The sequence below is a fragment of the Alosa alosa genome, chromosome 2 (genome assembly GCF_017589495.1).
Source record: "Alosa alosa isolate M-15738 ecotype Scorff River chromosome 2, AALO_Geno_1.1, whole genome shotgun sequence".
In the NCBI taxonomy this organism is placed as follows: domain Eukaryota; kingdom Metazoa; phylum Chordata; class Actinopteri; order Clupeiformes; family Clupeidae; genus Alosa; species Alosa alosa.
In genome coordinates, this window is record NC_063190.1 from 21,595,387 (window position 1) to 21,615,184 (window position 19,798).

At 42.9% G+C, this 19,798-nt stretch overlaps 1 long non-coding RNA gene across 1 annotated transcript; it reads left to right on the top strand.

Annotated features, from left to right (window-relative positions):
- Window positions 1-10,338: 10,338 nt before the first annotated feature.
- On the top strand, window positions 10,339-15,269 carry LOC125287305. The gene is made up of 2 exons (XR_007192341.1): window positions 10,339-10,515; window positions 13,987-15,269. It is a non-coding gene; the product is annotated as an uncharacterized LOC125287305 (long non-coding RNA).
- Window positions 15,270-19,798: the final 4,529 nt, after the last annotated feature.

Sequence of the window (19,798 nt, forward strand, 5' to 3'; positions counted from 1 at the left end):
GTGTGTGTGTGTGTGTGTGTGTGTGTGTGTGTGTGTGTGTGTGTGTGTGTGTGTGTGTGTGTGTGGTTTCCATCTGAGAGGGGCTACTGTGCGTGACACTGGAGGCCCGGCTCAGTCAGGAGTCCATTAGCATGTTAGCAGCACAAAAGCCAAAATGCAGATGACCCACAGACTCCTGGGTGATGTTTTTTTTTGTTTTTTAACACACACACACGCCACCGGGACAGACAAGGGGGTGCGGACAGTTAGTGAGGGATGGCTAAAACGGGTGGCTGAAGTGAAAGAGGCGGTTAGAGGAAGAGAAAGAAAGAGAGAAGTTGAGTGACAGATTGCATAGAACTTCTGGGGGGGTTGAGGGAAGAGAAATGATAGTGAAAATGACAGAGAGTGCGAGAAAGAGAGAGAGAGAGAGAGAGAGAGAGAGAGAGGAGAGAGGAGAGGAGAGGAGAGGAGAGGGGTGACAGACAGCTTGGGGCTGGTAGATGGTACAGCACGTATCCGATTGACTCGTCAGACGAGTTTACAGTGTGGTGAGAATACACACGGTTCAGGGTTTCCCCCCGACCACTTCGCCAACCACTGTCCGAATGTGCACACATACCAAGCAGTCTGTTCACATGCACAGACACTGGCCTTACAAAGAGCCACTTCGAACCCCCCTGATGAAATAATGAATTAAGAGCCACACACTGCCTTGCTCTCTTTTCAAGTCGTCGACTGAGTTAACAAGACACTCAAAACATGTTTAATCAAATATGAGTCAGTAGGGCAATGTAATCTGATTGGGACACATCATTTAGTTGAGTTGGCTGCTGATTCCAGGTTTAACAACTCCCTTTATTGTTTCCTGAAAATGCGTTTACTGAATACAGGCGACTTTACTTCCCCTACAGGTTATTTGTCAGTTGTTTTTATCGGATTATGTTGATCCTCGCGTTTTGCCGCGAGACTTTTTCCCCTTGTGTTAGTCATTCTATGGTGGTTAGGAAGGCATTGGTCACCTGAGGCCTTTGCTGACCACAAAGCTGGTATTGAAAGATGTGTGTGTGTGTGTGGGGGGTGTCTTTGGAGAAGTTACGGCTCTTGTTAAAGATGTCCCCATTTGTGGAATGGAGAGAGGGGAAAGGAGAGGGTGAGCATTGACACAACTTTGAACATGGCAAAGCGGACAGGGCTGAACATGAGATCACCCTCTCTTGTGCGACCACGTTGAAATCAAATCATAAGTCCCCTCAATTTGGAAGGAATTTGTCCAGATGAGCAACCACAAAAAAGTAAACCTCACCCAGACGTTAACCAGATCCTGGTGTGTGGCCCTGATTGTGTTTAGACATTTCCCCCAAGGAGGAGGTCATCACGATCAGGTGTGTTAATGGTAAATATTAGCACTCAGCACACAGATTGTGGTTTTATTTTTTGTTCTTTTTCCTCCCTCACTGGCGGCCGCATAAAAGCTGCGGCCAGGCGCGGAGCCTCTGAGGGCCCATACCAGAGCCATGAGCCGTCCTGCCGCAGAGCTACAGGGGCACGAGGGGCGTGCTGGTGGGGTCTCTCTGGGGGTCTGTTCCTCCTTGTCTTGTTCACTTTTGACACATTTGTTTTTGTCTCTTTCTTTTGTGACCTCACATGCACACATAAACACACACATAAACACACACACACACACACACATGCACATACACTCACAGATAAATGCACACACACTCACACACAGAGACGCATGCACTCTCTCACACCCACTCTGTCTCACACACACATACAGACACACACACACACACACACACACACCACCCAGTGCCTTCTAAATCAATATCAACTGAAGATATTGTGATGTCAGACTGAGTTGGTCTCATGTGTTGGCGTGTCAGCGTGGGTGTTTTTGTTGTTCACAAGCACATTTCTGCCTATTTTGTTTGTGGCTGTTGCTGTTGCTGTTGCTGTTGCTTGATGGGCGTTCCACAAACAAGTCCTCAGCCAGTAGATAAATCTATTATTGAGAGAGCCAGTATCAACACGTATATCTCACAAGACAGGGCACAACTGATTGATTGCCCCCCCTACCCCTTCCACACATACACACACATATACATACACACACTCAGACACTTACTTAGACACAAGCACACAATGAAACTCATACACACATGCATAAACACACACACAAGGGCTTGCATACACACATACATAAACACACCCATACACACACATTCACACTCACAGACAGACACACGCACACGCAGCCACAGACACACAAACACTGGTCCATGTAGGCCTCCTGCCCAGTGCCCATGGTTTAGCTGCAGCAGCGTGGGACTCTTCCCAGGCCCTGCTTACTCAGCACCAGCATGTGTCACAGACCCAGTCAGCCCCACATGACACAGAGGGAACATGGGGGGTGGGGGGCACGTCCCCTTAGTCCCCCCAGTCCCTGGCCTTCACCACAGCCTCCCCCTCAGGCAAGGGCCTTGCCAGGCCAGCTCCCCACACACACACACCAGCCAGCCAGACCAGTCAACCTCTCAGACCCACTCTGCCTGCAACCATCCTGAGTCACGGCCCACGGCGGCCAGCCTCACGCTCCCGTTTTAAGAGAACACGGTTAAACACCATGGGGCCACTAAAATCAAATGGGAGGCAGTGACTAGGTCCGGATAGACCGAGAACAGCAAAATAACTAAAGGGGAGAAAAAAAGACAGGCTAAATATATATGTGTGACGTCTAAATATAAAACAGCTGAGAATGGGTGAGAATATAGTGTGCCGTAAAGTGAATTACCACAATGATTGGAGATGTGCGGGGAGTCTCACGTAATTGGGGCCAGTTTACAAATGTGATTTTGCAACTTTTTATAGTGTTGAAAAAAAGAGTGATTACTTGGTCTTACTTGGTCTTAAATTCATCCACCTATTGCCATTGCACAATAGCATCATCGAGTACTATTTTAAAATATGGTAACTTATGTTAAATACAGTCACCATGAATTTTAATGCATTAAAAGAATCAGAGCAAAATAGCACACAATCTGCAACATTACTAACTGCCTAATAAGGTAAACACTGTTGTTTGTCACAATGTGACTTTGATTATTGCTGCATTTGTGGCCCACACACTGCCTGTCTGACATGCTTTACAGACTTGTGGTAGAAGTCAGACAGAGAGAAGGGGGGAAATTCGATGCAGAGAAGGAGTGTAACGGATGATGTACACTTTCACTCATCTGTCTGTGGGTGAAGGGACAGAGATAGAGAGAGAGAGAGATGCAGACTCTTTCAGCAGCCTCTAGCCACTAATCTGAAACCAAACAAACCACTTCTGAGGTGCAGACCAGGTGGAGAACACCTTGCAGAATAGGGTTTGAGCATGTCATGCTGGGTCAGCCACTGGCTGTGTTGTATTGTGACTGGCTGTCCGACTATGGCTTTATATTGAATGGTGTGTATTCTATTGGTCTTTATACATTTTGCATTCAATTCCGTTCAGTAGAATTCAGTAGAATTGAAGGATGTGTGTGTGTGTGTGTGTGTGTGTGCGCGTGTGTGTGCGCGTGTGTGCGCGGGCATGTGTGTGTGTGTTTGTATGTGTGCATGCACACGCACACAGCCTTGTAGTCAGTTCTGGATCAGTGTTTTTCTTGAAGAAAAAAAATGTGGCATATAGTCCATGTTACCTTTAACTTTTTTAATGTAGACATAACTTCCGAACTCCAGCCTTTAACTGACAGTGAGTCTGTTGAGTCAGAGCAGCTCTGTGTAATCTACAGAAACACACACACACACCACACACACACACACACACACACACACACACACACACACACACACACACACACACACACACATACACACACACGCACACACACACACACACACACACACACACACACACACACACACACACACACACACACACACATACACACACACACACGCTTAGTGTGCCAGTCTCACACACAGTGACACAGAGGCCATCTGACTGTGGGAGACAGTGGGCAGTGGCCCTGCTGTAGATCAATGGGCAGAGAGGAAGGGTTGGGCAGCCGCTGGACACAGCTGCCATCTTCCTCTCACATCCTCCCAGACGCCCAGCTCGCCCTCCGCCTCCGTCCCAGGCTGCGACAGCTCCGTCTGGGCCGGAGGAGCGCGGACTCACCCACCCAGGGCCCGGCCTCCTCAGTGGCTGGTGACTCAGTGGCTCTCTGTGAAGCCACAGGAAGCTCACGGCGCTGCCCGGGGCCATTATTTGCCAAGCATTGTGTGTGTGTGTGTGTGTGTGTGTGTGTGTGTGTGTGTGTGTGTGTGTGTGTGTGTGTGTGTGTGTGTGTGTGAGAGAGACTGTGAGACTTGTAGGCCGGTGTGATTTCTATTTGACGGCACCAGAAGAAATATGATTTTGAGTTTATTTCAATCAATTGTCATATGGCACTGTCCAGCCTGGTCACAACATCCTGCTTGCTCAGGTGAGTGTGTTCGGGTGTGAGTCTGTGAGAGTGAGACCGTGTGAGTGTGTGTGTGTGTGTGTGTGTGTGTAAGAGGGGGTGGTGCCCAGTCTGGGAAGTGACACGAATGCCAGTCGGCTATAATTAGGCCCACTCTCCTTTTTTTCCCGGCATCTCCGTGGGACACCCAAGGGGGGCCACTGATCAGTTGGTGGAGTCTCTCGTTCTCCTCCTAACCTCTCTCTTCCTCCTTCTCTCTCTCTCTCTCTCTCTCACGCTCTGTCTCTCCTCTCTCTGTCCAATGTGCTGATAAGTCATATCCAAATAAGAGGTGATCTCACTCCTCTTTTCCTCTCTTTCCCCATCTCCTTTGTTTAGTCTCAATTCACCCCCCTCCCCTCCACACACACACACACACACACACACACACACACACACACACACCCCCTTTTTCTTTACTGTCAGCTCTCGCTGTTTAAATAGAGGTTGGCACAGATGGTTAAGGGGTTAGAGTGTGTGTATATGTGAGTGTGTGGCTTTGTGTGTATATGTGTGTGTGTGTGAGAGTGTGATTAACACCCATAGTGTTTGGGGATCTCCATCCTTGATGAGGCCTCATATTTCACCGGTGAGGTCATGGGGGAAAGATTGTGATTCGAACGTGGAGGCAGATCAAACCCTAACGTTCCTAACCCCCCTCTGTGGACTTATCTAAAACACAGAGACGCACACGCTGCAGCCTGCGTCCTACACTGTCATATTCATCACATCACCTTCACACGCCTGTGCTGTGTCTGTCTACAAAAAGTGGAATTTCTCTTCAATTATTTACAAATGTTGAAGGTGGTAAAAGTCATTATAGGCCTACCCATCAAACTGAAGGCCTCACATCTTTCAACTTCTGTTTCAACTTTTGAAGGGGAAAGGGTGTTTGGCCAAATCAACTCTGACTAACACATAAAGAGGATTTTGGTATTTACCCATGACAACGTTTGTGAGTGTGTTTGTGTGTGTGTGTGTGTATGTGTGTGTGTGCATGTGCATGTGCATGTGTGTGCACACACGCATATTTACTTATTTGTGTGCATATAAATGTGTGCTGTTGAGTACATAATACACAGTCTGATAGTAATGATAATGTGTGTGTGTGTGTTCATATTTGTGTGCAATATATATTTTGCTTTATGTGTGCGTGTGTGTGTCTGTATGCGTGTGTTCATATCTATGTCAAGGCAAGGCAAGTCAAGTTTATTTATATAGTGCATTTCATACACAGAGGTCATTCAATGTGCTTTACATAAACAAAAGCAAACAGTAATAGCAAATAAAAGCATAGAACGGCAATAGTCAAAGAATAGAATGTGCGATAGAATATATTTTGCCTTCTGGCTTTCTGTGTGTGTGTGTGTGTGTGTGTGTGTGTGTGTCCAAGCTCATGGTGGTTTGCATTTTGGCGGGTTGCTTCTGGAAGGCCCTAGGGTCAAAGGCCACGTGTTACTCATGGTGTGTGGAATTCGCTCACGAGGAAACAAACGTCTCAAAAAGCAATCAAATGACTTTTCTCTAACGGCTGCAGGAAACGATATCTCATTAAAACTTTGCCGCTTGATGCCTGATACTGGTTAACTCTTTGGAACAAGCAGGCAGCGAGAGACGGAAACAGTGTTTTGTTTCCTCTTCAACAATTCTGTTTGTTTGAGACAGTGCTATTCAATAAATCATCTTACCGTCCACTCGCTTGCCTACTGACTCACTGTTTTTACTGATTTCATTCAAAACATGTATGGTCTGAATTCATGATCTCCCTATGCCTTTATGTTCCAAAAGAAAAATATATATATTTGGCTTACTTTAAATCATGAATGTTTTAGATCATGTCACAGTTTGTGAGACTTGTGGCTCTACCTTCCTGCATGTGTACATTTAGTCAGACCTTGGCTGAATTTTCAGCCATTTTGATTTTGGTCCAAGTCCATCTCGTCACTAGTAAGCAATTTATGGGCTCACAGACAGCAATCGTCTGGGAAAGTTTCATGTTTGTTGTTGTGTTCCCGCCATGGTCAGTTGTTGTTGCTGTTTTGTGTATTTTTTCCTCCTTTAAACTCTGCTGTTTGTCAGAAATCCAAACAACGTAGCTCCATGACTGTTGAATCATTGGTTTACATGTGTTATGGAATTCAAATGCTTAGTTTGCTATACCTTGATAAGCTCATGGTATGGATAATGATGAGGATGATGATGATGATTGCGGCAATGATGATGATAATAGCTATCACAGGGTGTTATCTGTCTTATTCACCATGTTAATTCCCACCACTGACCTCATCCTCAGATATGAGCTCACTGGGCTTAAGGGAAACTAATGGCTACTTCATCTTAATCTAATGACCTGCAGTGCACCAGGTCCATCATACCCTGTGTGTGTGTTTTGTGTGTGTGTGTGTGTGTGTGTGTGTGCGTGTCATAATATGTCCGCTTCAGTTCAGTGTGTTGTTGGCCTAGTCCATATATCTTGATGTATGTCATGAATGTTAAGTATACACAAAGGGAAGGAACAAAACGCTCTTGTTCTAATAGGCTTTGAATTGAAATTAAATCAAATTAAATTACTGCTTAGCATTTGATGGAGTGTTGATTACTGATGTCACATTCTGCCCAGGCCAAGTGAGCCATCTATTAATATAATATCCAAAGAAAAGACAAAAGAAATTATTTACCTTTCGCCAGGTCTTTTATTTGTCCTCACAGTTTATTTTAGCAGAAGGTTGCCAGTACATTCAGAATATTAAAATATAGTTATAGGAATGCTGTACATGAATCAAGATTTCAGTAATTGATTCAATCTAGATTTTCAACTGGATGTACTGAAATCACATTAGACCTATACAAGTACAAAAAAAAAAAACATTCTGCATCTGAATTGTAAAGCACTAAAATATTGGAATATTTTCAGATTCACATCTCCATGGTCAGTATTTGTGCCAAGGTTCATACAAAGTTTAACTTGAATTACTATACTATTTTACTTCCTTCAGAATCATTTTCGGAGTCAGCTTTACAGGACGTGTTTATCAAAGAGAACATATTAAACATGTGAACACTTTATATTTGTAATTTAACCTATTAATGTCTGGCATAATCAGAATATATCATGTGGTGGATTTTTTTTTTCTTTTTTTATCTAAATTCAGACACCAATGGAAATAAATTAATGCTGAATTAGCATTTTTATGGTATTACATTTGTATATGAATATCACTAATTTAATTTGATATGTCATATTTCTTGTAAATCAAGATAATGTTCAGTTTTTTTAGAAGATTCCAAATCACAAATTTTGAACAGACGCTCCTGTATTCAATATGAACATTTTCCTAATTATTTAAATATATTTTGAGCACATCATTGAAGAAAACTAATACTTTTTTCTCTGCATTGAAGTATATCAGTCAGCATGCTAATTTATGTGTGTATATATATATGACCACAATTGTAAAAAACTATTTGTTCAATACCTCACAAAATACATGCCAAAATAAACAATATTTAAAACAAGACAGAATCTTCCGCCAGCTTTTAAAAACATTAGAACACATTACAGGAAAGTACGAGACACCCATAACGGAGTTTGTTTTTGTTTTACCTATTACATTTACGGCTGAGACACCATTTCCTCCAAAACAATCCATTAGAAGGTGAATGCACAGCTGTTAGCATTAAATATACTGTGTGTTTTACACAGTTTTCAATGGGAAATTTATTGAGTTATAAAGAGCCAACTTTGACTTTGAAGAATTTGCACGTTGTTCATGATACAAACAGTCCCTGGTGTGGGATTATTTCCCCCATGTTGTTGTAATGCCTTGCCTACTTCTCAAATGTTTTCTTTTTGAAGTTAAAGACATCTGGTTTATCTAACACAATTGCCAGATAAGAATACTTTTACACAGTTGCACATCAAGTCTTTCAGCATTAAAGAGACAATAGTGACTAAAATATTTTATGAATGGACTTTTCACACTGATCTACTTCACTGATTTTTTTTTAATGTGCCTCCACCATGGTTTTCCCCCAATGTGTGGGCAGACATGCTTAAGCGCAATGTTCATTAAGATTACAGTGGCAACATTTTTTGAGAGCCTGTGCAGCACAGATTCAAGTTCTGTTTTAGATTCTCTCTCCTAAGATCAGTCATTATACTCACAGTCTGATTGCTCCCCTTTTCTGCAGATAACAACAGGTTCCTCTAATATTATTGATGAGAGGAAAAAGAGAAATCCCTTTCTTTTGGAAGATATTTTAAGATCACCTGAGACCTTCTTGGTCAGTTTTAAAATCACCACCACACAAAATATCAGGCCATGTTTTTTTGTTTTTTTGAGTGTCCATGATATTCATCCAAAGCTTGGCGAAAGCAAATTCCAAACCTCAACGGAGGATCCCAGCATATTTAAATATGTACAGCAGACTTCAGTCAGTTGGTTTAAAAAGCATGTTTCTGAGAGTTGGATTGACTCACATAGCCTTTTCTCAGTGAGTTGCTTGGGCAATGACTCATTCTTGCTCATCAATTTGAGCATGTATCGAGCCCGCCATTTCTCAAACACAAAGAAACCCAAGGTCTTATCCTTGTTTGTTGTCTGTTTTCTTACACATGTCCCCCCTTTTAAGAGAGAATCTGATGTTTTATTAACTGGTTACCTGGGTGGGTTAAATGATTTAGGGAAGGAATTGTGAAAATTCTGTGGTCCCTACCGATTGTTTTACAGTACCATGCTTCCATACAATGAGTGGGAGGATGTATATGTGCTTGTTTCCTGTGTGTGTTCATGTGTGGGAGACAGAATCAGGGAGAAACATAAAGTGACAAACTGTTGAGAAAGTGCATTGAAACATTTTGTAATATTGCCAGATTGATCCGTTTTTTTGTCAAGGTTTGGGTGTGTATGGACATGCTAGTTGCTAGCTCTTAATTAAAAGACAATAAACGTTGTTTTGTGCCATGGGGGTAGATGGCTCACGGTTAATATTTGTTTAGTGATTAATTACTAACTTCTTTTGTGCTTGAAAGGGAAGGGCCATTTGGTATTCTCTTTATTTCCCTCTTCCTTGTGTGTGTGTGTGTGTGTGTGTGTGTGTGTGTGTGTGTGTGTGTGTGTGTGTGTGTGAAAGAGTGTGTCACTTGGGGGTGGGGTGGGGTTGTTGGTGGTTAAATCTTGTAAAGGGTTTTCCTAATATGGGCTGTCTCTAGTGAGCTGGCCCCTCCTCCTGGTTGTTTGGTGGGCGTTTCATTTACTGCTCTCAGCCAGTTATGACACAGGGCTCGACTACTTCCTCATTAATTGGCTGAAACCAGTTCTTACAGGAACCGCCGGTGATAAATGTGAGAGTTCTGAGAAATCATTCATTTCTTTCCTCTGCTGCGCTACGGAGCACTGTTGGGGACTGCCTGTGTGTGTGTGTGTGTGTGTGTGTGTGTGTGTGTGTGTCTGTTTGTGTCTGTTTGTGTGTGTGTGTCTGTCTGCGTGACTGACTAGCCATGTTTTTTGACTCTCTTAACTTGCATTTTTGACCCTGTTTTTTCTTAGGATAGTGCTTAGGATATGCGACTCTCAGTACATCCTGTACTTTTTGCTTGTGTGTGTGTTTTTTTTTTTGTTCCTATCTATGGGGGATGAAGTGTTAAGTCGTGGGCTGACTCTCTCACTCTCCCTCCCTTGTCTGTGCGGAGCCAATGCACTTACTGCTCTTTCAGTGGTGAGTAACGCTGATGCGATCAGTCTTGTTCTCTCTCTCTCTCTCTCTCCTTCTCTGTCCTCTTCCCTCCCTCCCTCCCTCCTTTCCCCCTTTCTCTTTCTTTCTCCCTTTTCTGCCCCTCCCTCCTTCTCTCCTTTTCTCTCTCTCTCTCTCTCTCTCTCTCTCTCTCTCTCTCTCTCTCTCCCCCCCTCTCTCTCTCTCTTTGTGGATGTGTTCCAGCGTGGTGCCCTTGGTGGGTGCCTCTCTTCAGAAGCCTGTAAGGGAGTATCAGGAGGCCCAGCGTGCGAAGCTCCACCATCGGGCGGGAGAGGGCACTCCAGCTGTGAGTATGAGCCTGTTCTCTTTAAACCCGTTCACCTCTCCTTCTCTTTTTTCCCTCTCGCTCTCCTCCTCCTCCTCCTCCTCCCCCAACTGTCTCGTTTCAAAATCGGCTACTGGCTTTGTATTTCTCTCTCTTTTTTCTCTCTGTCTGTTGTTATGCCTTTTTTTCCTTTTGGTTGTCTTTTTTAGCCTCTTTTTATTTTGTCATGTTCTCTGTCTCACTTCTCTGAATTTATTTTCCTTCTTGTTTGTACAGTTTAGGTCAGTACCTGCTGTAGGGAAAGTTACCGTTAAGAATCCTCATTTGTTTTCGATATAGGTAGCTTTTTTCAGATTGGTGGTGTCTCATACAGTGATGTTCATTTGCGGGGTAGAATTGAGCGGGACATTGTGTGTGTGTGTGTGTGTGTGTGAGAGAGTGTGTGAGTGTGTGATTGTGCGCGTGAGCGGAGGCCGGCGAGGGGCCCTGACGGTGGGGGGATGCTGAGTCATGCCCAGCAGTCGGAGCTCCTCGGAGTGAACCGGACACTCCCCCGCGTCACACACACACACACACACACTCCTCACACACACACACACTCACACACACACTCCCCTCCCTCCATCCTAGTGCCGAACCCTGATGAACCCAGTGCGGGCTTTGAGGGAGGGGTAGTGGACAGGCAGGGAACAGGGGCGGGTGGGGAGGAGGAGGAGGGTGGTCCAGTTTACTCTCTGACAGTCTATCAAATCTGTGTCTGGAACAAAGAAATCCAACTGCACCTCTCCGAAAAGAGCTTTCATTCATTACCACTAGGGCACCTTTTCAACAGAAACAACATAGCTTATTTTCAAGGTTTTTTTTTTTGTTTAGTTGTTTGTTAGTCTTTTTTTCAGTTTTGTAAGGACATCAGGATGGAAAAAAAAAAACTTAACTGAGACTTGAAGTTGCACAACGAGAGATTACGGCTGTTTCTGGAACAATGTTCCCTTTTTTTTCTTGTAACTTGAACCTTCTGCAGTTCCATGAGAGAAACAGGGACATTTTGAGTCGTGCTCATGAGAAGCTACGTGCGTGAGGCCACTGCCATGTGGAGACACAAGAGGAAGTGGGACACCCATTCCAATGTAGAGCTAGTTTCTCTACAGCTATGTCCCAATCAGGACCCGCTTTGTTCATCATGAAAAGGAACCGCTTGGTTTCTTTGTCATGTCCTCTGTTCGTGATGTACTTTCGGCGGCTTTGGGGTTTCTTGGTACCACAGTTTGCTTGATGGTGTGATGACCAGTATCCTCAGTGTTTTCTCCCACCCCTCCTTTGGACAGGGTGAAAAGTGGCCGTCTTGGCTCTTCAAGGAGGTGGTGATTATTACTGTCTGTTTCTTTCTTATCTCCATCATCGACTCTATTGCACACCGAGTTCCGCCAAGTGCACCCAGCAACAGAAATGCTCAGGGGACAAAAGCGAATGAGTGAGTGAGACAAGGTGACTCAATGGGGCCTCAGGTTTCAGACACTCTCTGCCTCAGTCTAGAGTCAGAGTAAGTCTTGTAGATCATCCTTGGGGTTAGGTATTTGGTTATTTGATATGATTTGTTTTGCTATGAATGAAAGTTTTCATTGTTTTATATAGGTTTCCCCATTTTTTTGTGGCATTGTGCTTATTTGCTGTACTTCAGAGGTTTTTAGTAAGGTAGTGTCTTGGGAGTTCTTTGTGATCCTTAGGGCAGATTTGGGTGGGACTCAGTGATAGGCATTGGTCATTGTCAGGATAGATGCTGTTATACTTACTTTTCATGGGCTTTAGCTCATACTCAGTGTGATTTGTTAGCGTATCGCTGAGGGAGAATTAGGTTTTGAAATTAGAAATACAAAAAGTTTGTACATTGCATTGGTACACCGAACAACTTTTTTTTATCATAAAAGATGATTTTTCAAATTATGCACAGATTAGTTTATAATTTACAGATTAGGTAACAGATTAGTTTGATTATTAAACGATATATACATATGTATCAATGTATACATTTTCCAGTCTTATTTTTAGTATTCACCCTACTGCCATTGGTGCCATTTTTATTTTGTACCTCCAAAATGACAAAAGGTCCTTTTTGGATCAGACTTTGGTAAAAGCACTATGATTCATTCGACTCCTTCCATTGTCTGGAATTTTTGTTCTATTTCCAATAAAGAGCATGTGAGTCAGTCCAGGGTCAAGTCAACCAGATGCTATAATGTATTGAATCGGATTAAGGCCTCTCTCTGTGTGTATGTATGTGTCTGAGTGTGTGCATATGTGTGGCAGAGTGGCTGCCACATTTCTTGCGAAGCCCCTAATCGTTCCATACTCTTTGTACTAACTAGGAAGCTCTTCTTTGAAGGGCTTCCTGGCTGGAGCATTGTTCATTCGTACAGATGTGAGTTGGCGAGTCCATAGGCCCGTCCCTTGCCTGGTTGAACTGATTGTGTCTGGTTTGAATGAGATGGTTAGCCTAGAAATCTAGACGCACCCTAGTGGCAGCAAATTTAATTTGCTGCCCGGGCTAGTCTAACAACTCTCTGTTGGCTTGCGAGATGGAAAAATTTAACTTCGATAGGGCCAATCACATCGTGTATAGGGTCGTTAGGCAGGCCTAACATAATGCTTGATGGCAGAGTTGAAACGGTTCGGCGTGAATTCCCTGCTACTTGAAAACAAAGAAGGTGGATGTTGCTTTTGGTGAACAGCGTGACACGAGTTAAGGTTTTTTTTAAGTTGGCAAACTTTGAACTAGCCAACTAGTTCCGCTGGTGGGAAAACGCATGGGACTCATGAGTTGTAGCGCTATCCTAGCGAGTCCCCAGACCCTACATTTTAATGTAGGTCTGGCTCGTCAGGCTATGGGATGGTGAGGGCTTCTTCATCTGTCTGTGAACTCTCACCTCTAGTCCCTGTCTCGTGCTGTGTTTCATTCAGGCTTTTTTTTTTTTTCGGTCCTCTTGACTCAACCCCTAGAAAGCGTAAAGTGTATGTAAACTCGCATTTTGTGCGCCCCATCCAGTTGCGGGGGCACCACTTAAATCCAGCGTTATGTCATCATTTTATTTTTTTTTGCTTTTTCTTGTCTTTCTCTGCCGGCAGAATAACGTCAGCCAGCTTGTATGCAAAAACTCGCTTCCAAGATCCATGTGTTTTTTTTCCCCTCCTCCTTTTTCTTCTTTTAATTGCTTGTGAAACCCTCTTTTTTTCCCCTGGTGCCTCCTTGTAACGCTACCCCGGTATGCTAGTCTGGAAGCAACAGGCATATAAAAAATGGAACAGTGTGGAGTTTCTTTGGCGTTACCTTAAGTGAACCCGCGTCTGAACTCGATGCACTGCACTCCCTCGCTCCCTCCCTTCTCGCTCTCTGCCTCTGCTCGGCTGAGTGGATGAGAGAGGCAGTGGCGCAGGCACACACACACACACACTCGCGCTCACTCTCTCTCACACACACACACGGCTCTCTCTTCACAGCAAGGCTGTGCGCGGTGGGAAAGACTGCCCGGACTTATAAGCACCGCTTCGCTAAAAGAGTCCCTCTCCTCTGCTTCTCCTCTCGGCAGCCACTCCTCTCGCTGGCAGGGTAAGTCGATGCTGGCAGGTTGATGCACGATGTGCTCCTTCGACAGATGTGTGTGTGTGTGTGTGTGCGTGTGTGGTTTTTTTGTTTCTGTTTTCAGTCGTACTCCCAGCCTGTCAGATAGCTTATCAGACTGGTGTTGGCTGTTAAATTGCATGGCGACAACAGTCTGTAGGCTGTCTGACATTTTGGGCTCTCTCATCGACCGGCATCTTTTTTTGTGTGTGTGTGTGTCTCTGTATTTGTTTAGGGGATTTGAAAGGGTTATCATTTCTGTCTTCATTGTATGTCATTTAGTCATTGTTGTTTATGTAATATAATGACATGTATTATACACACATTTCAGATGGATTGCTTTTGGCCAGACATTATCATTTTTGTCTTATTTTTGTGAATGTGTAAAATAACAGCCATGCCAGTGTCACCATTCTTTTAGTCTGTCCCATTTAAAAAATCTCTGAATTTACCTGTGGATACATGTGGCAGTAAATGAGCATGCTTTTGTGTGTGTGTGTGTGTGTGTGTGTGTGTGTGTGTGTGTGTGTATGTGACTCAGTTCTCCACAGTATTACTGTCTTCCCGTTAATACAGGCTTCTGTGTGTATTTCCGGGGTTTGGCTCAGTCCACTTGAATTTCCTGAGAATCCAGAGATCACACACACGCACCCACGTACGTGCGCGCGCGCGCACACACACATAGACACACATACACACCTTATTGCAACATGCAGCGATGGCAGAGAATCGGTGAGGTGCTCGCAGCCGACTCCCTCCCCCTGCCTTCCCCTTACTCATTGGCTGCTAGCCAGTCTTGCTCTTTTTTGGTTGTTGTTGTTATGGCCTATAGGGTTACCTTTTTATTAAAATGATAATATTCTTCATTATTATTATTGTTTTATTATTATTATTATTATTATTATTATTATTATTATTATAGTTGTTGTTGTTATTAGTGGTATTAGTATTTGTATTAGTAGTAGTAGTAGTACTAGTATTATTATATGTTTGGACTAGTCTGCTTGGCTCAATCACTCAGGGAGTATGTTTTCCAGTGTAGTTTTCAGAACATCCTGTTCTGTGAGGAAGCCCCCTTTCATATTTTTTTTTAAAAATACTGTTTATTTGCAATGAATGTGCTGACTCTTTTTTTCCTCAAATAAAGTCCCAGACACCGAAATATGTTGTGTTGTCTTGTATTATCTTTTCATATGATGGCTGTAGATCAACATGACAGACCCAAAAGGGAAAGGAAAAATATTTAGAAGCTGACCAATTATCTTGCACTACTCTTGCACTCACTCTCTCTCTCTCTTTCTTCATCCTCTCAAGTTTCATGTTACGTAGTGGTGCCGTAGAGCATTGTGACAGTTAGTCCGGAGGAGCGTAGCGCCTCTCAGCCTCAGCAGTAGCGTACTAGCCTATAATGGAAAACCCCATATCCTCCAGCTGCACTGCCTCCTCAGTCAGTGGAAAAAAAGACTTCCTCTTAGACCCAGTCAACCCCTCAGTCTGCTCATAATAGTAATAATAATAACACCATTCAGGTGCCTAATATTTATATCAAGTTAAGATGTAAATAAATATGGTGTATACACACACACACACACATATATATATATATACCCATACATACATACATACATTGATGGGTGTATTCCTGAGAAAAAGAAAGATGGGGGAATTTCAGTCGCACTAATTTAGGCCAGCGTTAGGTTTCTATTTCCTTATCACTGCTGCCCTGAGGAGGGAGTACCTGCCTCAGGTTGTGGACAGAACTGAGCTAAGCTGCGGCCCCTGGCTGTGGCGTCAGGCGTCTCGGAGAGCAGCCTCGCCCCTGCATGTGACAGACAGGCCCTCACCCGCACCACACACAATGAAGGGCAATATGCAAATCCCTCTTGTACAAACAAGTTCCTATTAAAAGTATGAATGGAAAGAGGGGCAGGTGACTTCTCTTCCACTCTGTACAGGTGTTCCCTCTATATGACTCTGTATGTAATATATATATGTATCTGTACACAATACACTCCACACGCATAATATCTGCAAATTGTTCATTATGATTTCATCATTAAATTCCACTACGATCCTGACGGCAAGAAATGTACTAATATACAAACAGACCATACTTTTATTCAATCACCTATGAAACCTATAACATTAGCAAGTGAGTATTATATGAAATTGTAACTGTGTGTAAAGACTTCTCTAAAACTTTTCTAATGCAGCTGCGGGTTGTCAATGCTCTGTTTTCAGTTGAGTAAGTGTGTGGCTTTCATTTCAGACTGGAAAAACCCACAACACTGGCCCCCGTCTGGCCTAACTTGATAAATTTGCCTCTTTTGTTTCGCCGAAGTCTCACCACTTCTTAAAAACCAGCCCTTACACACGACACAACATTAAGCGATCCATTTCCCTAGTTGTGGCTTTTCGAGCATACAGTGATCTAATGAGCCGACTGCATGTTTTTACAATCAAAACCCGCATGGAAGCATGGACACGTCACACTTGATCGATGATGATGGTGATGCTGTGGTGTAAAATGGCCTGCTAAGCACGCTTATGAAAATAGCAAAATGACCTGTGAGTTTATAACGAGATGTTAAAAAGGCTTCCTTAAGAGTTCTTGTTTAGGAACTTTACACCACTGCGACAGCATAACGGGGCTTCCTGGAGAGACTGCATTGCCCTCATTCATGGCTGCGGTCACGTAAATGGCTCATGCGTCTGACCTATATTATTCAAACCTTAGTCCACAACATTGCATTACCTCTGTTTATCCTACGCAGATGGTAGTGCCATTGATGTGGAAAAGAAGATGGACACACCCTGGTGTGGTCGTCACCAGGGGCAACATCATTAAACAAGAAGCTATGAGAAGTGCCAAGTGCTTGTATGAAGGTCATTTGAATTAAGCAACACACTTTTTGTATGAGACAAATACATCCTACAGAGGAGACAATAGCAGACATGTGGCTACTTATTCAGCTAGTTCATTACCAGTTTTAGCCTATAGTTATTACTCCCTTTGTCATAGACTGGCTTTCCCCAAATAGACAGCTAGGCCTATTGTTATTTGAGGTTAATCATCTATAAATGACCTTGACATCAGGACAGTACAGATTTCAATAGCCTAGCCTATGCATAGATAAAATGAACCTCTCACACAGCTGACTGTAAGCCCTTCTATTGAGGAATATAGCCAAGCCTATTATAGGACAAAACGTTATATAGGAAAACAATCATTGTTCTCTCCTCTCTGTTTGACATAATGTATCTTGCTTTAAAGTTTCAGAATACTTTGGGAAGTCCCCTTTTTCTGTAATTTGCATGTAAATGCGTTCTCATTCTCTGACCGCGCGCCCGAGACACAATGTCCCCATTGTTGTGTGGTTTTACGAAGTGAGAAATGGAGCGAACTGTAGCTTAGATGCCTATCGGTCCTCCTGGACAAGACACTATGCATGTCCACTGACACGCATAGCAATACAGGTAAAGAACACAGACAGAAATGTATCGTTTACCATCGCACATAAGCTATGCGTTTTCTCCAGCTCCTTCTTAGATAACGGCTCCTGGCAGGCTCCTGAATCATAATCATGGCAACATTGCGTGTCATAAATCGTAGGACTACGTCATTAAACACCCTAATGCAATGTGCAATCAATGTGCAAGATCTACTTAACAGGTGCCCGTTGCATAATCTTACAAACGCATTTCTAGTGCCGGACTTTTACGCTTTAAGTGATTCTAAAGAAAAGAGAACTGTGAAATGACTGCCGCAGGAAGGTTTTAAGCTATTTGATTCACTTGCAAAGATAACATGTCATGAAATGTCGGGTTTCTTGGTGATAACCTGCCATCTACTGTTAATATAAGGCAACTACAATCACATTTATTATTCCTCCCTGGTGGTCTCGAACGCATCTTGCAGCAAATCGTTACGGTGGCATGTTTCTATAGACGACTTTGGAAGGCTATCATCTTCAAATTAATTTTGATATTTTGATGGATTGTTAACAAATGAATGTGCCTGTTCCCAGATATTGAACTATTACCCATTAACTGGGGTGGACCACCACTAAATAAAATATTGAAAAAATACACAATTAGGCCTAGGACAAATCATTCCCCTATAGGGATATAATATAATGATTTTCCCTACTAATGAGATCCAGAGTTCCTTTGAGAGGATGAGAGAAGCGTAAAGAAGGACAAACATCAGTGCAGCACTCCACCAATTAGGTCTTTATGGTAGAGTGGACAGATGGAGGCCATTCTGAACGACTCTCACACCATGACAAGTAAAATCATCTAGGCTGATAACAAAGACTGAACTATTTGGCCACAATTCCCAACACTGGAACAAACCAGGCACTAAGCTGCACTGATGTTTGTCCTTCTATATGCTTCTCTCATCTTCTCAAAGGAACTCTGAATCTCATTCATAGTGACCACTGGGTCCTTGGTTACCTGTCTGACCGGCCCTTCGTTCCGGATTACTCAGTTTGGCTGAGCGGCCAGATCTAGGAAGACTGTTAGTTGTTCCAAACTTTTCCATTTGAGAATGATTGAGGCTACCATGCTCTTGGGCACTTTCAATGTTGCAGAATTTTTTTTGTATCCTTCCCCTGATCTGTGTCTTCACACAACCCTGTCTCGCAGGTCTACGGACAATTGTCTCGACCTTGTGGCTTGGTTTTCACTCTGACATACACCATCAACTGTGAGACTGTATATAAAGAGATGTCTGCCTCTCCTAATAATGGTCAATTAATTAATTTAGGCACAGGTGGACTCTAATCAAGTTGTAGCATCTCAAGGACCATTGATGAAGTAGGATGCACCAGAGCTCAATTGCAAGTGTCATAACAAAAGGTCTGAATACTTATGTAAATTTAATATTTCAGATATTTCAAATGTATAAATTTACAAAACACTCCAAACACCTGATTTTTTGTGGAGTGTTGGATTATTGTGTGTAGATTGATGAGAAAAAAACGAATTGAATCCATTTCAAGATGAGTCTGAAATATAACAAAATGTGGAAAACTTGAAAGGGTCTGAGTACTTTCCGGTTGCACTGTAACTGTTCACCCATTTCAACTGTCAGTTGTCTTCAACTGTTTCCTCTTCCCACAACTTTTTCAAAATAAAAGTCTTCACTAAATAATTTAACAATTTAAACTATCCAACTGTTTAACTGATCAGCCATTCAAACTGTTGACTCCCACCAACTGTTTCCTCTGCCCACAACTGTTTCCAACCAAGAGTTTGTTTTGCATTGTATGTTAATGTATGTTTTGCTTTTTCATGCACAGGCAATTTCCTTGAAATTACATTTTCTAGTTTTTTTTTTGTACCCTTCCTCAGATCTGTGCCTCGAGACAATTCCTTTGACTTCATGCTTGTTTTGTGGTCTGACATAGGCTACTGTTAACTGTGGGACAGGTGTGTGCCTTTCCAAATCATGTCCAATCAACTGAATTTACCACAGGTGGAAGCTAGAAACATCTCAAGGATGATCAGTGGAAACAGAATGCACCGCTCAATTTTGAGCTTGATTGCAAAGGCTGTGAATACTTATGTACAAGTAATTTTTTCATTTTTTATTTTTAATAAATGTGAAAAAATCTCAAACAAACTTTTTGTTGTCATTATGTGTAGAATGTTGAGGAAATAAATACATTTAATCCTTTTTGGAAT